General features: G+C 26.8%; 1 pseudogene; it reads right to left on the minus strand.

The window, feature by feature from the left end:
- LOC113363307 overlaps positions 1-22,139 on the minus strand; it is a 177,831-nt pseudogene extending 155,692 nt beyond the window's left edge.
- Positions 22,140-23,836: the final 1,697 nt, after the last annotated feature.

Here is a 23,836-nt window from a genome sequence, read left to right on the forward strand (position 1 = left end):
ATGGTCCCCCATTGCGAGATTTGTCAATTTTGTCAGATTGCTATAAAATAAAACTAGTAGTCGGAGGGGTCTAAAAATTCAGTGGCGATTTATTAAAGTCATAATATATGTACTTTTTGAATATAGGTCGAATCAGAGCAAGTTCAGTTTGCCATTTGAAGAACCGACTAGTATTAAGTTCAGTCTTTCAGTCAAATTAGCACAACGGCACATAGGACTTTTAAGTTCTGGTTGCTGTTCAAAATAAAAAATATTATATAAATTAAGTTGGCGGATAAACTTTATTTATGTGCGGGTCTGTCAAAGACCTAAATTTTTAATCTAATTTTTAATCTAATTTTTAATTTAATTTATTGTAAATTAATATGGAGATAATAATGATTGATACTTAGTCAACTGCATGTGGCTATGAAATCGAATAGGTACAAATCAGTTTTTTCATTGAGAACTTTAGTAAAAATTCAAAATATTTATAAATCTAGCCACTAAAGTAACAAAACTACTCAGAAATCCTCCTTAAAAAAGTCTAGCCCCATCGTTTTGATTACCCTCCATTCGGGCCGAGGTCTGAGGTCCGGCGGCCGAGACCTGAGACCGGGCGCTCCATAGAAATCGCGGGGCCTGTGATATTCGGCACAATACATATTTCAATTAGCAAACTATGCGCCAAGTGCCTGTTACACTTTACAACGACGCTAATGGAAGCCATTAGCACGAAACTACAACAGTGATTATTTTGAAACGTGTACAGAGAACAAGCCCAACCAGCCGACGACATTTTATGACAATTCAAGCCCGGCCTTTAGAAAAAAGGCATTTAGTTTTATCTTATGCAGAAATAGTTAAGGCGCTATTCAATTTAACATTGTATAATGAGGAGATTTTAGCAGTTGAGCTCAATTTTTCCAGATTAAGATCATATACGTATTGCAAAATTGATGAGATGTTCAAAAGTCACGATAAAATTAACTTTAACATTTGTTTCGCATAATGTATTTTATATTGATTTACTATTCTACAAATGCTAAACAAATTATATTTTATGAGTTTTTATGCAGAGCCGTACTAAATGAAAATAGAAAATAAAATAAGGATTATTACATAAAAAAAATAAATAATATTATTACGAAACGAGTTGTAAATAGCATTTTGATGAGACAAGTTGCATGCATTTTCTAATACGTATATATAACCAAATTAGATCCAAACCAATTCAGATAAAATGTTTATCTAATGAATTCAAAATTAAATTTTAGCTTTCGCTAAAAAATTTTCAATACACATTACATTTCATAAATTTTGCTTTGCAGAATGTACTTTATATAAGTATGGACATAAACTGTAATCAGTAGCTATCTAAGAAACATCATATAACGTACAGATGCTTCGGCATTCGATTCAGAATGACTTGAAACGTGGCGAACACAAAAAATTACAAAATCGGTATTTTTGGCCTAAACAAACTTCTCCTTGGAAAGTTTATAATATAGTTACTTATATACATTTTCTAAAATTTAATTAAAAAAATATAGCAATTTTTCCAATGGACAATTTACTATGTTAGGATAATATCCATTAGTACCTACGTATAAAACTTTTTTGTCCTGAAAATACGACAATTAATATTATTATGATCAATCTATAAAAGCTTATAAATTAATAAAATAAAAAAATAGCTTATAAATGAAATCAAGATGTAAATAAAAATATAATTGCAAACCTGTATAAAGAAAAATTAAAAAATCATTAATTATAAACAAACCTACATTCTTCAATAAGTTAAAAACAATTATATAAATGATAACAAGTAATGAAATAAACTAATAATTAAGTTAAAATTAATATGAATAACAGGTGTTTAAATGCGTATTTAAAAACATTGAAAATGTTAAAAATCTATGGGAATGAATAAAAATGTAAAGTAATAAATTTTAAAATATAAGTTTAAAGAATGACGAAATGCAAAAATGAAAAGTAAAAACTGCAAAAGATAAAAAATATATAAATGAATGTGAGCACAGACAATACATAGATATAACATACTGCGCAACGCATTTTTTGCTACTTTAATTTTTAAATTTAAACGAGTTTTCAACGGCCTATAATATTTTATATCGGTTTGACTATCATCCTGATTCCTGATCACCATGCAAAGTTTCATTTAAATGCCAGAATAATGAATCTGAGTATTCCTTGTGAACAAAAATAAAAAGTAATAATACCTCATATGACGACTCAAATTCAAATTTCTTGGTTAACTTAAAATTATTAATTATAAGAAATCATAAAGCATCAATTGAAAGTAAAAAAATTACATGATGAAAAAAACATAACTAATAGAAATTTATTTATTTATTATTTATAAGTGGTAACATTTTCAAAACCATCAAATTCTTGTATGAAATTATAAATTGTATGACAAGTTAAAATAATATCTATCCTGTTTTTTAATTTGTGCTGAACTATTATGCATAAATAGAGAATTGCAGGAATATTAAGAAGTATAATTTTCTTGATGAATGACGAGTTCTCTTTTAGAGAATTGTAATTAAACCATACGTTCGCTCAACGCTCTGTGATTTATTCGTCTGCTGTGGAAATATATTAATGTTTAAAAGAAAGCAAAAACAACCAGAGCCAAAGATATTATATCAAATATTTAAAACAAAGTCTGTTTCGAATTAATTTGCAGAGAAACTTTAAAACTGACGTTGAATTATTATATCAAATAAAATTTAAACTCTGCAGAGTAATTTATGATTGTATGCTAGTAAAAACTAGTTTAGGCTAAGTTAAAGTAAAGTAGGATAAGTAAAACCAAGCTAGGTTAAGTATAATTAACATATGTTAAGTAAAATTATAACAAAATAAGAGTAAAATTTAACTGGACTAAGTAAAATCAGACTAGATTATTTAAAATTTAATTAATATGAGTAAATTCGAAATGGGTTAAATAAATCCATAATAGACTAAGTAAAATAAAAATAAACTAGTGAAATTAAACTAGAAGTAGAACATGGTTGTAAAAAATATAAGTAAAATTGTGGGCAAAGCAGATACCATTTTTTTATATGTAATATTAGATGAGCAGAAATTGATTAATGTAAGGCCAAAAAAAAAATATATTCAGTTTGACTTACGACATTTTAAACTGATTTCTACTCATAATGCGAAGCTCATGAAAATACAACTTTCCTCGAGGTAATATGCTACTTATAGCTAGTTTTTTTACAACTTTGTGACCCCTAGACGTTTTATACCTCAAAGATAGACGATGTAGTACATCGGCGATTTATTTTCTACAATAGAGTCTGCACTCAAGTAAAACAATGTCATGGAAAGCAAAAAGTTCGACTTAACTTGTACAAGAAATGGTCTACAGCCTATTTCAGAAGTTTGAAGAAATTCTGCGACATAGGTTGTAACAACAGGATTTATTTGACATGCTTGAATAAATTCTAGATTGAGAATTTCTCAAAAAAATATTTTTAAACATTCACACACACTTATAAAAATTAATAAAACTATGTATTGCAGACGAAAACTTGAAAAATATAATATTTTTGGATCATCACAAATTTTGAGATTTGTTAAAAAAAATAGTACATGTATATATATATATATAAATATATATATGTGTGTGTGTGTCTGTGTGTGTATTTCATTATTGTCTGGCAAATTTCGTCTGATGAAGTCCATTTTGTTAAAGAATTTATGTGCAATGACTTGGCAGCTTTTGAACTTCAAATAAGCTTTTGTTCGTCATGTTTTTGTTGAGTTTTCTAAAGAGCTTAATTAAACATTGTTGATTAGCTTACTCTTTTGTAATGAACTAGTTGCTTTGCGAGAACAGTACACAAAATTAAATAATATTAAGTCGATCAACATGAATTTTAATCTTCTGTATATATGTATGGTATATATTATAAAAACAGCCACGTGATAAAAAGAAGATAAAAGGACACTAATTGGAAAAATCGATTATTAATTCTCCATGATGTCATTTTCACAGCTCATGGTTTTTATTCTTGTTACTAACGATTTTTTGCTTGATTTTCTCGATAATTGAAAATTTCATGTAGTACGTTAAAAACTATAGATGCTTTTTATTAGAAGTTATATTAAAATGGTTAGAAATGGAAATGATAATACTATATGTAAAAAAATCAAACATAATTGTACGTGTGGACTAAGATTTTCACATAAGTGGTTTTATTTTTCATCTAGATAGTTGTACATATATTTAACAATTTATTTCATTTATAATTCTTTAGTAATAATAAAATGTAAGAAATGAAAACCTAAGAAATTTTGAAACAGATTTTGATAACAATTCGTGGCGATTTTGTATGATCATACATAATATATGATTTTCAAAGTGAAAATTATTTTGATACATGTAAATATTTAATTTAAATATATTGAACTTATCTATTTTATGTTACATTAGAAAATATGAAACTAACAAATGAACTATTATTATTATTATTATTTGAAAGAAAATCCTATAAATTTCCGTGCACTATAGATGATTTTTGTTACACGTTATATTTGATTAAAATGGTTAAAAATGAGAATGAAAATGGTATTATATGTGAATATAATCGTGCGTGTGGTTTTAGTTTTCAGATATCTTGCTGTACAATTATTTAACGTCTTACTTTATTCATAATTCTTTATTAAAAATAAAATCGTTCTTGAATAACCAATTTTCAATCAGAAGAAATATTGTAAAAAAAAATTGATAACAGTCTGTGGCGATTTGATATGATCATACATAATATATGATTTACAAAGTAAAAATTATTTTGATACATGTAATTATATTGAACTTATCTATTTTATGCTGCCTCAGAAAATACGAAACTAACGAGTAAAGTAATTTTTAAAAGAATTCGTAAGTAAAAGTTGCGATGCATTTATAGATTTGTATTCATTACACGTTTGTAAAGCATTTCGTTTAAGATAAGTATAGTATAAAAATAATCAATCAATTGAATTTGAAATATTATTTCTAACTAAACATCAAGATAGCTTATAGGCATTTATAAATTACCAACATGTATTAAATTTTTTTTTATTTATTATTTTTGTGACAAACTAGTTTTTAAGAGTGAGTTGTGACAAATGAGTTTTTAAGTGTATAAATGGATATGGTTCTCTGTATGGATAGATATTTAAATGTTCATATGTGGATTAGTATCTGTGTATTATATATATATATATATATATATATATATATTTAATGAAACGTTCGAAATCAATCTCGTAGCCATCCGTAGCAGAGCAATTCGCATAGTCATTGTGCCGGCAAATTGATTTCGTCGGCGCGAATCCGGCCCGGACGTTTGCTATAGGTGTAGTGCAATAAAGAATTCATGATTTTTGGCCAGTTTATTATCGAAATAATCGATTAGTGAATTTATTCAGTGTTATTTCCGTCAAAAATTGACAATTTTGCAAACAAATATATAACAAAATGATGTTTTTATATTTATGAGCAATCATGGAAGTGGAAAATAGACTTCTAGTGAACCAAATTCTATCGCTCTTTGTTAATATCTACAATACGAAATGATTATTTTTATTTAGGTACAAAGTCTATCTACCCTAATAGATTAAAAAGTAACTATTTTATATATCTAACAAGGCATCACACAAATATGAAATAAAAAGCTAAAATGTATTTTATACTCAGTGTACAATTTATGCTGTTGCAAAACTAGATTTATTTAGGTTTCGTATTTTAGCTGTATTTCTAGTAAAAAAATATGATAAACGATAATAGATAGTAATATGTAAAATAGCTTATACTAAAATTAATTGCAACGACTTTTGAAAATATCTATACACATATATATATATATATATATATATATATATATATATAGCCAGTTAAAAAATCTACCTTTAGGAAAGCAGACTCCAGACACGAAAACGTCCATCTAAATTCACTTGCCTGAAAGAAAATAAAAATTTATATACTTCAATATAGAATACTATAGAAATTAAAGAAGATTCTCGAATATATTCCAGTTTTTTGTATTGTGTTGAAAATACAATATATTAAGCTTTCTATATTTCAAATATCCTGTATTTCAAATTTTCTAATATTTCTCAAACAAAATATTGGTTTTTAAGATATACATAAATAGCGAAACAATTATATATGCTTAATTATTAAATGATTAATAATACTATTATTAAAATAAAAATAGAACATTTTTAGATTTATTTATTTTTATATATGGTTTTTGTTACAGTTTTTTTTATTTTTTCAATAAAAGTCATCAAAAACAAATATATCTGATTATAATTGTATAACACTTATCAATATCTTGTCATATCGTGAACTATATATATATAAAAAAACTCAACCTTGTCTAGTTGTTTTTTTTAAATTTGCCTATAGAACCTTTTTATCTGTAACTAAATAAAATCAATGATATTTGCAATATCATCAATAAAACAAACGATTACTATTTGTGTAAATTACATTTTCTCATCATTATTGATTCTAGTGTTAATAATATACACAAACATAATTTAGTGTTAGTTACTTAGAAGTGGAAAAAATAAGTGAGCATTGTAGTATAATATATAAATAATATATGTAGAGTTATAGGGCGTGTATGTCCAGTGTCACATAAATCAAAAAATATAAAACCACCAATTATTCTACATTCCAGCCCATCAATCTACTAAAAAATATCACATCTACCCTAAACACATACACTGGAAATTCATTCTAATTAATCGTGCGGCTTATTCATTTAATATTACGCGTTTCACTTTCTCTTGCACAAATAACGCGCCCGTTTGATATCTTGATCCTCTCCGAGATTTATTCGCATAATCCGCCAATTTGGCAAATTAATTGGTTAACAGATAAAATCATTCGAGCGCACACATATGGCAATGTAAAGTAAAGTTACATCCGAGAGAAGGCCCATTGATCTAAGTGATAAATTATAATTGAAGACGAGCTCTGAAATAATCTCTTTAATTGAATATTAATATTGACAAAGTTTTCGAAATGCTATGGAGAGAAAAGTGGTGAATGTTCGACGGATTATTATTTATTTCCAAAATATAATTTAAAATTTATTTAAATACTTATCGATTTATACATAATTTTATTAGTATTTTTATAGCAAATTCTTTATTTTAAATACGTTGATATTACTACTATACTTTATCATAAAACATCTTGTTACTTCCGTAAATCCAACCATCCTCCTTTCAGGTGGATTCATTAAAATTTTGCACAAGGAATTAGAAACTTCTAGGAACTCATACGCAGATTACAATTGTGATTCGAATGTTTTATCAAGCATCCTACGCTTTTCTTAGAGAACTTCTCATTAGCAGGTATTAAATTTAGTGGGTATACGTGTTCTTTGTATAATTCGCTAGTGTTTTCAAATAATCTTGTTATGGCATTCGTAATGAACAAACTACCCGAACAAAGAGGTAAGCTTCTAAAGGAGTTTATTAAATAGGATGGTACTTGATATAATTAGGTGTAGGAATAGATCGACAAACTATGTAATAAAACTGCTAATATTATTTATACACTCGATCAGCATTTATTAATGTCCAATATTCCTCGAATACTTGTATTCATCGAATATCAATAGTGACAGTAGTGATGTTTATTGATTATAAATTGTTAGGACAATTTTGGTTAAAACTTATTTTTCAATCTTTTTATTATTACAAAAAGTTGAAGAAATCCGCAAACAAAATAAGGCAATTGAGTAAATTGAGATTACGTCGTCTTTGACCTAGTAACTTGATAATAGGCTCTAGTAATTTTACAAAGAAAGCTTACTTACTTATATTTAAATTTAAAATATATTCCTCTTATTGTATATACATTAATGTAGTAAATTAAATCCGATTAATAATTTTGTACAATTATTGAAATATTGTAAATACAGCATGTCAATTATTAACTCCTAAATCGTAAGGTCATGAACTATAATATGGAATCATATAAAGGTATATTATTCATCAAATGTGTGCCATTAGGTTGATTTAGGAATGACTAAGGTACCCTCATTTCATATGTAGTCTGACAATTACTCTAATGCAAGGTGGTAATTAAAGCATTAATTTGAAAACAGTTAAGTTGCAGGTTACCGTAGCTTTGATTTACTACGATGCGGTGGAGCGATCTTGTAGAAATTGCAATACTAATTGTAGTAAATAAACGAATTAAAAAAATATTGTGTTTACATATGTACGCTTTTAATAAATATTTTAGAAAATATTTACAAAAACTTTAAATTAAGGAATGGCCAAAAAATGTTCACATTATTCTATGTTCTTGAATAAAACATATTTACTTGGACAAATCAAGTTTTCTCATTGGATAAATGCGACATTTTTTCTAATTTAACGTGCAAAATAAAAGAACACATTGCCATTCGATTTTCAATGACCGACTTTATATTTTTGAAGTCGCGTTCATGTGTCGCTTATGTGTATCGATATTTATTGTTTGCTTGTCTCGCCCAGAGGTGCTTTAAAATATACGAAAGGTTTCTCATTGTTTTTATAAAAATACTACTTCAAGGATATAATCATTAAAGATAACTTATAATAAATGACGTGCGATATAATATTTGATATGAAATTTAATACTAAAAAAAACAAAAATCAATGATCACAAAGATACTTCACAATGAGGGGAAAAAAAATTCCCAATGAAAGCTAAATTCAAAATACATTTGTTACAAAATCTTACTATTATAGGTATTACGTATTATTTTGATGAGTTATTATTTGCATTTATTTAAGTGTTTCACATTCTTATTATGTATTATCTCAAACATCATTTTTCTAGTTAAATATTTAGCATAAGAAAAAGCTATTGGAACAGGCAAATGAGCATTTGAGTAAAAATATATTGCAAATACAATATTTTTACTTTTAATATAAATTTGATTCATTTAGTATGACTATTCTACCAAACACTGAATTACGGGTTATGTTTTACAACAAAAACAGCTTTGCGTAACCACAGATTTGGAAACATGTTATATTATATTTTGTAGAAATATACATTCTGATTCCAAGAAATATTTCATTTCAGCTTTTCCCGTGTGCTACCAAGTAATGGTAACATTGAATTTATTGAAAGTCGCAGATGAATCAGTTGGTTCAAAATATTGAATGGCTTTTACTACAAACTGTGTGCTTTGCTATTCGAGTCTGTGAAAAATTTGCGAATATTTCGTTTTATTGATAAAATGATATGTTTTGCTTTCTATTTCGTGGGATTTCTTTTCTGTTTTCATATAAAAGGTAAAATCGAAAACCGTAGCAGATCATAAAAACCCGAGTTGTTAAATAGAAGTACAATCATTATAGTATCAGAATATAAAAAAAATAGTTTTATGAAAGAATTCATTATAATAAAAAATTATTTAGAAATAAGCTAATGATGATAACTAAAAAGACACCAATTCTAGTAAATTATAAAATAAATTAATGTACAAATGAATTACGGGTCAGAATGAATATTTCAATATTTATTTTATATTAATAGGTATAATTAATAGGTTTGTTTAATTCCACCTTCTATTAATTTTATTTTTGCCCTTCTTTTTAGGCAGTCTAATTACAATGTTGTATTATAAATTCAGCATTAAGCTTACAATATACGTGTTCTCGCGGCAATTTTATTTTTGGAAATTAAAATTTATAAGGTTAAGAAGTTGGGAACAAATTAAAATAAACTGTTCGACCAACAACTTTCTCTCTGCATAATGGCAACTTCGAAAAACATATTCCGCTCAAGTTTTTGTTGGATAAGCGAGTAATATTTCATAGAAGTTAACTTCAAGAAAAGTTTTCGTCCTCATTCATTCAATTCTGTCGTGTATATTGCCAGCTTTTGTTTCTTCGTGATATATCAGAGAATTAGGCAAATCTTTTTAATATATTATAAGCTGTGTATGGAGTTTGGTACAGTTATAGTTGATTTCTTTTGTGAAGCAACTAGGCTAAATCTTTCCTATAATTTCTGGAACATACTTGTATTTCTCATTTCAAGACTAAACTTAATTTTACAAAGCGGTAAGAATTTATAGAGCGTGGAAATATTTGTTATAAGAATCATTAGAAGACCATAATACTACCTTTGTAGCCGCTTTGGATAACAAGAAAGTACTTGTTAATAACTATCCAACAAACTACAGATTATTATTTTATACTCGTATATCATTATCTTGTTCTAATTAGTATAGTAATTAGTATAAGATTAAATTCATCAAGTTTGAAACTAAGCAATATTCAAACTAACATATAAGTTTAAAAGTGGGTCATATATATTCAGATGAATTATGCACTTACTAATTCAAATGCATATAGAAAGTTTCGAGCCTTATTAGTTATTGAAGACATTGTAAAATTATCAGAAAACCATGTCTTTGGTTTATTAATAAATGTATAAGGTGCAATATTCTTAAGTCTTACTTGATCGATAAATAATGGTTTCTTGTTCAAAGTTTACTGCGATGAAATTTATTTTATCACTATTAATTAAATTGAATGAAATGATTTGATGTGAAGTTTAAAAATACACTGTCTAATTTTATGCGAAATTGCGATCAAAATTTAATCAATATGTATTATGTAGCAAACAACTTTACAAAACTCAAAAGAAATCCTTTACTGAAACTTTCAGGATATAACTTAATCTAAACTTAAAGCCTTCACATGATTACTGGTACTCGAAAATTAAATTCAGTTCATTATGAGTTCATATGAAGTTTCTCTCGGTTTTGGTTTTGATTTTGTTACCTCTATGTAACTATTATGGGAGTCCTTGAGCACGTAACAAGTCTGTATCAATTATCCTTTAATTAATCACAAACCACAATCAGTTCAATTAAACCGACAGAAAATGGAAATTGTATTAGACAAGTATTGTGCAAATTGTTCTATCGACAGTTAGGAAATATTGTGGAAATTATTCCGGAAAAGCTCAGGAAAATATTTAAATTAATTAACTACTAGTATTTTAGATTTAAAAACATGTATTCAAAATAAGTACCTGAAATAATATATATTATTGATGCTTGTGTTTTGCTTGTATATGATTTAAATAAAAAATGTAATGATTTCTAAAAATATAAGCAAGCGAATAGTATTTTTAAGTAAATATTTTTACTCGTGCCTGAAATAACTTATTGTTGTTGATCATGGCTTGCCAGTGAATAAATAAATAAATAAATTTAGTAAATAATATACTATTCTTTATAAATCTATCGTATTTTCGAAAACACCCTAGTCTTTTCGGAACCCTTGACGTGGAGTAGCCGTAAAAAGTCTCTCATTTGCATGAAAGCTATGCCGCTTCATATAACTGATGGAACGAGATTAAACTCACTTAGTTTGATAAGAACTTTTATGAAATTTTATTAAATAATTAAATTAAAAAAAGTGGCGTGCACAACCCGCACGGAAGGTCCCTTGCGGAAAAAACATTACAAGGCGGTTGATTTGATAAAAAATGAAATACAAATATGTATGCAAAAGAAAAAATATGAATTAATTCAATATATTTCTGTAAATGAATTGTCTCATAGTTCTTGAGAGTAAATTATGCACGGATACATTTATAAGACTACCAACAACAAATTAAAAATTTGTTCAGCAAAATCTGCTAAAATGTTTTTAATATTGGCTAATCGGGTTAATCACTCGAGCCCTTATAAAATTATATCGAATAGCATTTGAATTTTTGAAATCAGTTCAGCCGTTGACAAATTTGGCTCACACTAACATATACAGGCTTAAATTTTTTTTCAATTTTGATGTCAAGCGATTCAAAATAGTTTGAAATATGAAAACAAATACAACTAAATATAAATTTGCAAAAATACGAATAATAATTAAACGATATTTTGCTGTTTACTACCTACTACTGATCCCAGCTTGTTGGCTTATGTAATTATTAATTAAGCAATTGGCAAATGGATTTACCTCATCAATAATATAAGAGGATCCAATCACATGTTGCAATCAGATCAATAATTTCCTCTACTCCTGTCTAAATAATTACATATAATCTTCGACATAATCACACATCCTAATAGGAAATTTCTAAGGGCAACATTGTTGCAAACAATCAATGTAACATTAGTAAATGCCAACTGAAATTAGACAGTAACTACAAACCAATCACTTAAGATTCTCAGGAGAGTTTAGAGATTAATAAAGGAATTGATCGATGAAGATGGGATTGCCCTATAAAGGTAACATATATTGTATTTTAAATAAATTATAATAATTATTTTATTTGCTTCATAACTGTTTTATATTAAATATGAATTATAAAAAATAATAAAGCAATAATCAATCGAAGAAGAAAAGAAATGATCGACAGAAAAACTGCAAGAAAATTATTAAGGTATTACTAAAATTCAATCGAGTGTTTAACTAGATTTTGTATTTTAATTTATATTGGATCTTTGCAGTTATATTATTTATTTTACAATTACTTTACATTTTATTAATTTTTTTGATGTTGATTCTCATTTTATATAGAATTGGTCGTCTTCTTTGATTTCCACCATTTATGCCAATCAAGATCAACACGTGGCACAAAATTAAATGTACCTTGTGACCTGATATTACCGATCATTGATTCTTTCATATCCTGCAGAATCCTTTAGAGTGTTATTTCTTAAATATTTTTAATATCAGAATTTCAAAGTACGAATCCTTTACCGAAACAAACTTTTGACATAAACCTTCGATTAATCACATCCATCGCGCCCTTTCGTTACAGCTCTTGGCCAAGTTTCAAATTAATTCCATTATTAAATCAACTGTGATTTTATTTTCTTATAAATTGCTTCATCGGAGATATAAGACGCTGGTTTATATAAAATTAAGGAATCTCGTTTTGGAAATAGAATTTTAAATTACATATATAAACTACGTGAATTTTCTGCTACATTTATATATCAAAGGTGATACAAAATATTTTTTCAAATCAATAAGTGATCCAATATTAATATATTTGTTTTACAATTATTTATTAAAAGCTTAATAAAAATATTTACTTGCGACTACAAAAGAAAACGTCAAAAATTTGCATCAAACAGACTTGAATCATATTATATCCATCATTTAATATTTTAACTAGTGGTGTATGGCATTGTGCCTTAAGGCAAATTGCAGGAACTTCCCGCAGCGTAACAAAATGTTCGTGAAATATTAAAGATTTTCAAATAGATTATTATAAATGCTGTTACATTGTCTAATATTTATAAGAATCATTAATTTAAAGTATATAAGCAATTATGTTGTCAAAACAAGCAGAAAGCTTTTTGAATCATTCAAATCGAATGCGTAGTTCTCCCAAAACCTGCTATTTTATGTACATTTAACTCTGTATCTCCAAAACGGCTGGATCTGCCTTTGCGAAAAACTAATCAGCACTTCTCCCGATCATTTCAAATTAAATGTTTTTCGGATCATTTAAATCGGATACTCCGTTCTCTCAAAAACTCGATTTCTATTTTCTGCACTTTTTGCTTTGTATCTCCAAAAGGACTGAACCTGCCTTTGCCAAAAACTAATCAGCACAGCTCGCTATCAATAGGCATCGAATGTTTCTTGAACTATTCAAATCGGTTTTTCCGTGATCCCGAAAAAGAGAACGAAAAATTACAGACACACAAAACACACACATATCCATCTTTACTGATATATGCCAAAATGTTCAGAAACCTGTGAAACGTGAAGATATGCAAAAAGTTTCATTTTCGATTTTTGGCTCATTACTATAACATATCCTACGAAAAGTTAACAAGACAACAGGCACAATAAAAATATCTAGTTTTTAAACAAACAAACAAGAAAATAATAATAACTAGCTGTAAGTGGAGTTCTGTCTTAAGGCAATTAAGGCATCGTGCCTTAAGGCAAATTGCTGGAACTTCCCGTACCAAAAATTATTTTTTTAAAAACGATTAACATTTTTGAAAAAATTTTACTTCGAAAAAATTAGAGAGAAACTATAAATTTGACAAAAAATTACTTTTTTTGAAAAAAAATTTTTTTTTTGAAAACAAAATTTTTTTGAAAAAAAAAATGTTTTTTTCATTTTGACATACTTTGGAAATTCTGAACTGTTTTTCAAAGCAATCGTACTGCTTTATCTGCGTAGAGACAAAATGTCAAAGCGCGCAACTGCCGCGCCGCCGTCTAACGGATAAGCATTGGTACGGAACCCATAAAAATGTAAAAAAAATTATACTTATTGTTAAAATCTTTATAAAATATCTGATAATTTGATGTGCATATGTCTAATGATCATTTTTGACCGCCAAATGGCATTTTTTTTTTACTTTTATCATTAGATCTCCGAAACCGCTAAACCTGCCTTCATGAAAATTTGATCAATTTTTCATCTTGTCAATACAAGTAAAATGTTTTTTGAATTATTAAAACCGAAAGCTCCGTTCTCTTAAAAACTGAGTTACCGTTTTCGGCACTTTTTGCCCCGTATCTTTGGAACGGCTGGACCTGCCTTCGCCAAAAACTAATCAGCACGCACAGAAACCTCTGAAACGTAAAGATATATAAAAATTTTCATTTTCGATTTTTTTGCGATTACTATAACTTGCCCTACGGGAAGTTAATAAAATGAATCTTTTAATTCAACGTTTTTCGAAATTTTAAATATATTTCAAAGAAAATTTCTTATGAACTTTTCTGGAACTAGTTAGATAAACTATGAGTTATTTGATATTTTTACAATTACTTTTTAGAGAGTATGTTTTATAAATATTGTTGTCTAAATTTGATTCAAAATTCAAGTTACCCAAAATAAATAGCCACTTTTCTTAGTTTTTACAATTACGTGGAAATCTGAAATAGCAATATTATTTTGAAATATTTAAAGAAAAGTATTGATAAAGTGAAAAAGTTGTTGAAGTGAATTTTTTGGATCTAATGAGATAACTTGTGTAGTTAATTGAAAATTTTCAAAAATCCTATATTTCAAAATTCTTTTTAAGTAATTTCTTTTCCTAAATCCTATTCATCCAAAATTAAATTAAATTTTACAAAAACTCCGTTTTATCGACTAGAAGCAGATTTGTGTCAAAGTAGCAAATATATATATATATATATATATACAAGAGTATTATGCATTTAAATCGAAATTAAACGAGGCAGCATCCCCGTAAACTTTGTCGGTAAGTAGAATACGACCCTTACATGTTGCCTGTATTGGCAACAACTAATTAATAATCGATCTTGCCACGAACCAACTTCCAAGGAATTACAAGACTTTATCAAAATAATTTAATTCAATGTATTCATTGAATAGTACATATTGGTATTTACTTGCACTGCAATCAATGTTTTGAAATAATTCGATTTTAAAATGATGAAATTGTAATTAAGTTTAAAAGAAATTCAAATACAATTTGGACTTAGTTTTTGATTAATTCAATTTTAATTTATATAAAAATTGGTAAACTATACCATATTAACAAATTTCCACTAATGCCTTTATTATACCTACTTATGTCTCATAAATAATTATTAGTAATTAAATATTTCATTTTATCAAAATTGAACTTACAAGTAAATCATTGTAAATATATATAGCGTTTACCTTTATTTTTCAATTTAATAGTTTTATTCAATTAAAAAATTAATTATTACAGATTTTTGATTCATAATTAAAATTGATAAAATATTTACAAGTTATTAAAAAACTATAAATAATTCAAAATTCTATATAGAAGTTTATTCTATTATTTTTAGAAATGTTAATACCACTTTGATTCAATTATTCCAAAATAATATCTAAATTTTTATAATTTCTTAAGAAAATTATTTCACAGTTTGTTTATATTTTGTTATTTGTTTTTTTTTTCAAAAAAGTTTAGTTTATTTATGTAAATTATGTAATAATTATATATGAATTATGTATTATCAAATTATATGTATTAAATTATTAGTATTATGTAAGTAATTTAAATATATTAAACTGAATATACACCAATTGACCAATTTACTGTAAAGATATTCATTAAATATTTTTAAAAAATCTGATTTATATTTGTTAAATCTTTGTAGATACAAACATATTCGAGCACGTTTCTGGGTTTTATAATAAATATTAGAATAAATTTATATACGCGCTAATTATTAACAAAATAATCTATCGACTTTAATTATTTTTTCAACATACAAAATAAAATTAATATAGAACTTTATAATTAATTCACATTCCGTAACCTGTTTAGTAATGATAGGATTCCATAAATTTTAATCCACAACTTATATCACTTGATCTGATTTCTATCTAATAAAAATAAAGACATATTTATGTAAATATATCGCGGTTATGTGAGAAAAAATGTCTCATTAATAAATATATCAAGTCATTAAATTTTATTGTTTATTCAAAAATGTCGAGCAGAAAATTACATCATCATCAACCAGAACTATGAATATTAAATACACAAAAATGAACTAATGATGTCTTTATACAGTTTATTTTATGTATATAAAAATATTTTAAAAAAACATTGTATGTTTTAATATTAGAATTATATTTTATTAGACAGAAATAATATGAGTTTTTTTTTTAATTTAAATCAAGCATATATAAGTGAACAATTTTTTTACAAAATTTGATAGTTTATCAATCAGACTGAACTTAATGTACTCATTTCCTGAATTGTGTAACAGTTTCTTAACGTTTTTTTAATAGGTTTGCGACGTGAATGCTATAGCATTCATTTTCATTGTGATAAAGAATGACAAATACTAAATAAGCATTCAAATTATAAAGTCAATTATTTTAAATTTAATTTGATATAACCTTAGGTTTTCGTAATTGTTATACATGTCTAGGTAACTGATTTTGTAAATATTTAACGGATTAACGGATTAACTTATCTTTTCCCAAAGTCTCTCACTGCCTAAAATAGAAGCGTGATACTTGACGTGGATGCTATAACATTCAACGCATGTAACAATTATGATATGATAATTTGACTATCCTTATAAAAGGAAGTTAATCAAATATCAGATATCACAACCAATTGAAATATAAAATGACTGACATTTTTTGTACCTTGCTGAAACTTTTACTGTCCGAGAACGTGTTAATTGATTATATATTTAAATCATATTTTATTTAAAAATTTCTGCTGTTTTATTTTTCTAAATTTAATATTAGGATTTTCGATTCTTTCTAAAGCATCTACAATATGCTTCTACATCATGATTGTACTAGAATAAAAGCGTTTGCAAATATCCACGATATTTTATCGGCTATATATTTTCTCGCGATAAATATATTTCTTCCGGTTCCCGAGCTTGCATTTGGTTTCAGATAAAGGATATACGTTGCAATGGGACACGACATAAATTTTCGTCTAAACACCGCCGGAATATGTTCATTTTTACAGATTTAAATTGCGAAGGAAAAGAGGAAAATATAAATACAGAAGTGTGCTGATGTATTAAAAATTTGTGTTCAGGAACAAACTAGCTGGCCTCTGGATGGACCAACGTGTAACCCAAAAAGAAGATTATTTCAGTGAATATTATCTTGATGACAATACATAGCGTTCAGGTTAGCTTATAGAAATGTAGTATATTTCAAATTGCTAAATAATGTGTGATTTTCTTTTAAAGACAAACTCTATGATACAAAAATTTTCAATTTTCGTTTCTTCCCTTCATTATTTTCCCATATTATTTCATAAATTATTATACCATTAGTGTATATCAAAAATGATCATAAATTGATATTACAAACGTACAATTTGGACATAAACTTTATTAGACTTAGGGCATGCAGTACTTTTCTAACTTCCCAAAAAAAAACTTTATGATTTTGCAAGAAGATCCTATTTGCTAAGTTAATATTTTCATGGCGCTTCAAGTTATTTAGATCTCTGGCACCAAAATTGAAAAAAATATGTGCACTTGTGTATGTATGTGACACAAAATTAGACCTTTTAATTGTATTTTCTCAAAAAACGTCTGTTTTGAATTCAAAATCTTAAGATGCAAATAATAAAACTTGATCAGGACTTACGCTCAAGAGTTTTTGGCGACAACCTTAGTTGATTTTGAAAATTCAAAAACTATTCGAAAGACATCGGTCACTAATATCTATTATTATTGATTACGGCTTGCTTATGAATAAATAAATAAAAATAAATAAATAAATTATATAAGGCATTATATAATGTTGGTGAAGGAAAATTAATGCTATTTGCTTTCATTAGCAAAGTGCTACTTACACCTAGTTTTACAAGCTGCACGAATAAATAGTTTATGTATGTTTATATTTTTTTAACTTTTATTATCAATAATTTTTTACTTTAAATTAATAATCGTTATTTAATCAACACATGATAATCTTTGTATTTGAAATAACTGGAGATTGCAATGAATAAATGAATAAATTTTAAATTTGGTGTTGAATTATTTAATTATTATTATTGATTTTAATTGTTATTACTAGCACTAAAATTTTATTTAAGTCATCATTATATTGGTAAAAAATTATAAAATGAAGACGTATGTGAAGTTGCATTGTAAAATTATGCATATGCATTTTTGCAGCTAATTTAAAATAACACAAGTGTTATTTCAGCATAATTTTGTTTTTATATTTTAAAATTCTACTGGATAATATATTCTTACACACAAACATACAGATGTAAAATATATTATTTCCGTCCAGATCCATCCATCAAACCCGCCAATAAAATTTATCATCCTTAAATTTTATTATAAAAGCTTCCCTCGCAAACATAAAAGGCGCGATATGTCTATGATTTTGCGCAAAACATTTTGTAATAAAGAGAAAATGCAGAGTGCAAGTTTTATTTATATATACACACATATAAAATGCTTTGGACGACGAATGCTCCGAACTTTTAGTGTTGAATAAATCATCGCGAACAAGAACTGTCACAGTTCGTGAACACGCACGATGCAATTGAGACACAGGAGAAGAGATCGCGGGATAAAAACGCAGTTGCAGGGTAAAAGTTTCCATTCATATTAGCACTCCATAAAGTTGGATGATGCCAGAATTAGACAGAACCGAAATTGGAATGAAAAATTTACTAACGTAACCTATTTTAATATTTATATTGTTATAATGTTATAATTTATTCAGTGTCATCACTATTAGAAAGACGAAAGATAGGCCAATGTATTGGCAAGGCTATGTTGCGCTGCGTTTTTCATATAATTTAGTACTAAAAGCTGTCCAAATGCTATGTAGTTGCTAAAACCCTACCTAGAAAACGAAAAAAATCCAGATCGCACAACAAACGCCCTGATTGCACAAAATGGATGTGTGTGTATGTATGTATGGATACAAATTTCCAGTCACGTTTTCGGGCGCACGGATCAACCGATTTGAAGAATAATTTAAAAAACATTCGATTCCTATTGATATGGAGATGAGCTGATTAGTTTTTGGCAAAGGCAGGTCTAGCAGTTACGGAGATAAAGAGCAAAGAATGCAAAAATAGAAATTGAGTTTTTGAGAGAACGGAGCATCCGATTTGAATGATCTAAAAAACATTCAATTAGTAATTATTGAAAGAAGTGTTTATTAGTTTTTGGCAAAGACAGGCCCAGCCATTTTGAATATACGAGTCTAAATGTGTAAAAAATGGCAGTTTTTGAGAGAACTAGGCGTCCGATTTAAATGATTCAAAAAACTTTCTGCTTGTCTTAACAAAATAATTGATTTTGGAAAAAAAATTGTCTCAACTTTTTTTTTCAAAAAAAAAAAATTTTTTGTATATCGAAAATAATTCAAATTTTATTTTTAATTCTGACTATTCTGACTATAGTTCTAATATACTTTAAACAAATAATTTCATCTTTGCAATTCAGCTTATATCATTCTCATAAATATTCGACAATGTTACGGTGCAGAAAGTTGCAGCAATTTGCCTTAAGGCACGATGCCATACACCCCACTAATAGTTATTTTGAGTATAAACAGATTGTTGTGACTTTTCTTATTTATGTGGACAATACCAACAATTAAGAAAAATTCAAAAAAAGTAAAAATGTTCTGGAAAAAAGATGAAAATAATTATGTCTGCTGTACCAACTACAATTTAGGATGAAATGGGTTTGGTGAAAGATACTCAAAGCAAAAGAGTTGATCCAATATGGCTGCTTTATATATATAATTAATCAATAGCCAATGTAATACAAGAAATTCTAAATATTTACATAGCCTAGCACAAATATTACCGCAGATTAAAGAACCGTTAGACCTCTGATTTTGTTCAAAAACGATCGAATTATTTGCAACAATGCAAATTTGTTAAAAAATATTGCAAATAATTAAGTTCTCAGATCGTGAGTTTACTTATAGTAATTGCAAAAATTCGAAAATGTAAACTTTTGAATATCTTTACACTTCAAATCTGTTTGAATATTTCGGCATACCTTAAAAAAATAGACGTACGTGTTTGTTGTGTATGTATGTGTTTGAATGTATGCGGTTGTATTATGTTTGTATGTCCACAATTAAGAGGCACACATCAACTGTTTTTGAGATATGTGCTGATTAGTTTTTTGCAATTGCAGTTCCAGCTGTTTTGAAGATACAGAGCAAAAAGTGCAAGAAGCAGCAGGTTTTTAGAGAACGGAGCGTCCTATTTGAATTATTCAGAAAATATTTTACTTGTATTTAAGGAATTAATTGATAAAATTTTTGGGAAGGTGGGCGCTTGTTTTTAGGCAAATCAAAAATAGTAATGTATAAGTAGTGGTTAAATGCACCAGAATTGGATGCAAGAATTTTAATAGAAAACTTGGAAATTTAACTCTTTGGGGACGGCTGTCTACTGTGTTAGGCTACCTGAGAGGCACAAGTTATTTTATAAACAATGACTCATCAATTGCATCGAAACGTTGAATAGATTACATATAGCAGTGATAAACAGTGTTGTATTTTCAAAATAATTATTAGATATTTTAGAAGTATTTTTAGCCTTTTTCTTTGCTGTATAGTCTTTTTTGAAAATAGATGTGATTTTCGAAAATCTCAAAAATTTTCATCTACATCGTTCAATGACCACAAATTCTTATCAAACGAATTGCATAGCATACACAATGAAATCAAGTTTACAGCCGGTACAGTATATTATTTTGAAATCTGTGCCGTCACGTTGGGGTTAATTTAGGTACATATCAATATGCCTATATATAAAAAACACTTAACGCAATTAGTAATTTTCTGTTCGAAAAATGTAGATATACTATGATATGTAATCAATTTTTATATATTTAAACAAAATATGTGTTTTTATGTACTAGCATCAAATAAAATTATTTTAGTTAAAAAATTCTATTGCTTAAAGTGTATTTTTAGTTTGTGATGCGCTCCTGGTCTGAAATATTGAAGGTGTGCGATTCGCATATGATTTGTTGTGAGAAACTTTTAGAAAGAATACATCCATTGTTTGACAGAAAACATGTTTATAGACATATTTTAATCCCTATCACAGAATATGCGTATTTTATATAATGTTGTAGAAAAGTTTTTCCTGGATATTTTTACATATTTACAACTTGTGTTTTAAAAAAGTCTGCGATTTTAACAATACTTCCACTAGATATATGCTTTTTAGAATAGTTAAAATATAAAGTATTCTCCAGCTGTTTCAATTGGTACGAATTATTATTTTTGCCATTAACTTTATTTTACAGAGTTCATAAACCATTCTCATTCAACACGATATTTCCGAAATAATATAATTAAATTAATTTTAAATGTAATTAAATTTTGTTCACTGTGCATCAGATATGTCTTTTGCCATTTTAATTTATTATTAAAATGGAAATGGTTTATAAACCTCACATTGCAATATTATTGATTTATTAATAACTCGCAATGCATTATTATTAATTTAGTAATAACTCGTTTTTATAATGCAAATCGAATCACCAAATGTGTGGATAAATGCTTGAAAACTTTTAACATTATTAGCTTATATAAATTCAAAATTTGTCACAAAATTAAATTAATATACTGCAATACTAACTTATTAAATAGGAGAAAATCTATAAATCTTTACCTGAAGCGGAATGACACTGCATTCAAAATAAAACAAGTTCACTAAATCACAAAGTTTTACACTATACACTAAAATACTTTAATGCTGATTTACACCATACAAAGCACTTAACACTGAATACATATTTAATTGCACAAACACAAAGATAAACAAGTATAAATAAAAACAAAGACTGTGTTTTAAAACAAACGCTAAATTTGAAGAACACTAGCACCATCTGTTATGTGCTAAAAACACTCATACAGTGTAACGCGTATTTGTTCTATGCACAATCACTTCAAAATCAATTTTGAACTAATTCATTTTATGCAATGATTACCACATTGTTTTAATTTATATATTGAATTGAATATTTTGATTATACATTAATATAGAACAAGCGTATGGAAATCGAATGTAAAAGATTTAGAAATACTTTTTCTATGCATTTCACACATAAGACCTAACCTCCAAACGGCACAAATGTTAAGTAACAATCCAATATACAATTATTATTCACTAATACACGGTGTTCGCTCCCGATGCACAACAATAGCAATTATTCGCATCTAAATTTTTAAATTTTAATATAAAACAATATAAATTTAATATTTAATGAGTCTTTTAACATAACTGTGCAATACCTTTTCCATGCTTTATATCAATTAAACAGAAGTCCAGATTTTGTATTTATTAAATACGATTATAAATTATTACCTCAGCCGAAAACAATTTACGAATATATCTTAACACCTCACAAAACGATGTAACTACACTTTGGACAAAGCCATCCCTTCCCAAAAAAATATGCAATCGGGTGTGATCGACATATTACGGTCACAAACTTCGTAAATCACGATTGTAAAATATTAAACTCAATAGAATTACATTCGTCTATAATATGATATAATATAACACACCTGCATACATTGTTTTTCTATTTAATTCTTTTTTCTGCGTTTGGACTGTACATTATTCAGATAAAAATATATCTAAATAATACGATTTGTATACAACATTATTTTTATTAAACTAATGAGCCAGATAAATACTACTAATAAACTAAAACAATAAATTAATTTTTCAATGACAATATAAATGACTATATTACAAACTCATCGTTTTATATACTTTAAAGTGGTGAACCTAGTTTCACAGTTCATTCTTCTTAAGTTTAATGATAATTATTGCTATAAATGTCAAACTATCGTCAATATTTAATCATTTCGTTAAACTTATAAAACAACCTATATAATAATATTTATTATCTATTTACAAATGTACGCAATTATTATGTGAACATTTTAATTTTCATACATTTTTCAATAATTTTTTAATTTTTATCATTAACGAAGTTAGTAATTGATTTTAGAAATATAAGCTCATTCGTGATTCGGATAAAATTTAAATATATTTTAAGTTAAAAAGAAATCATTGTAAAGTGGAATACGAATTCTTAACAGAAAATATTGACGTCTTCACATGTGTCATAATGAAAATATACGTAATAATTGTGTAATATAACTTTTATTACAACTAGATTAAGTTAATATAATAGCATACGGCAAATGTCAGATAAAATTTGAGGTTGGTTTTAACAGCAAACACTCATTCAGAATTAGGTAGATTATTTTAAATCAATAAGAAAGATTTATTGATATCATTTTAGTAAAGTTAACTGTAACTGTAAATTCAAACGAATAAATATAATCCAAATTTTGTTCATGTATTTAAAT

The sequence above is a fragment of the Ctenocephalides felis genome, unplaced genomic scaffold (genome assembly GCF_003426905.1).
Source record: "Ctenocephalides felis isolate EL2017-DRISC unplaced genomic scaffold, ASM342690v1 CF-g0.4_SCAFFOLD_00845, whole genome shotgun sequence".
Classification (NCBI taxonomy): domain Eukaryota; kingdom Metazoa; phylum Arthropoda; class Insecta; order Siphonaptera; family Pulicidae; genus Ctenocephalides; species Ctenocephalides felis.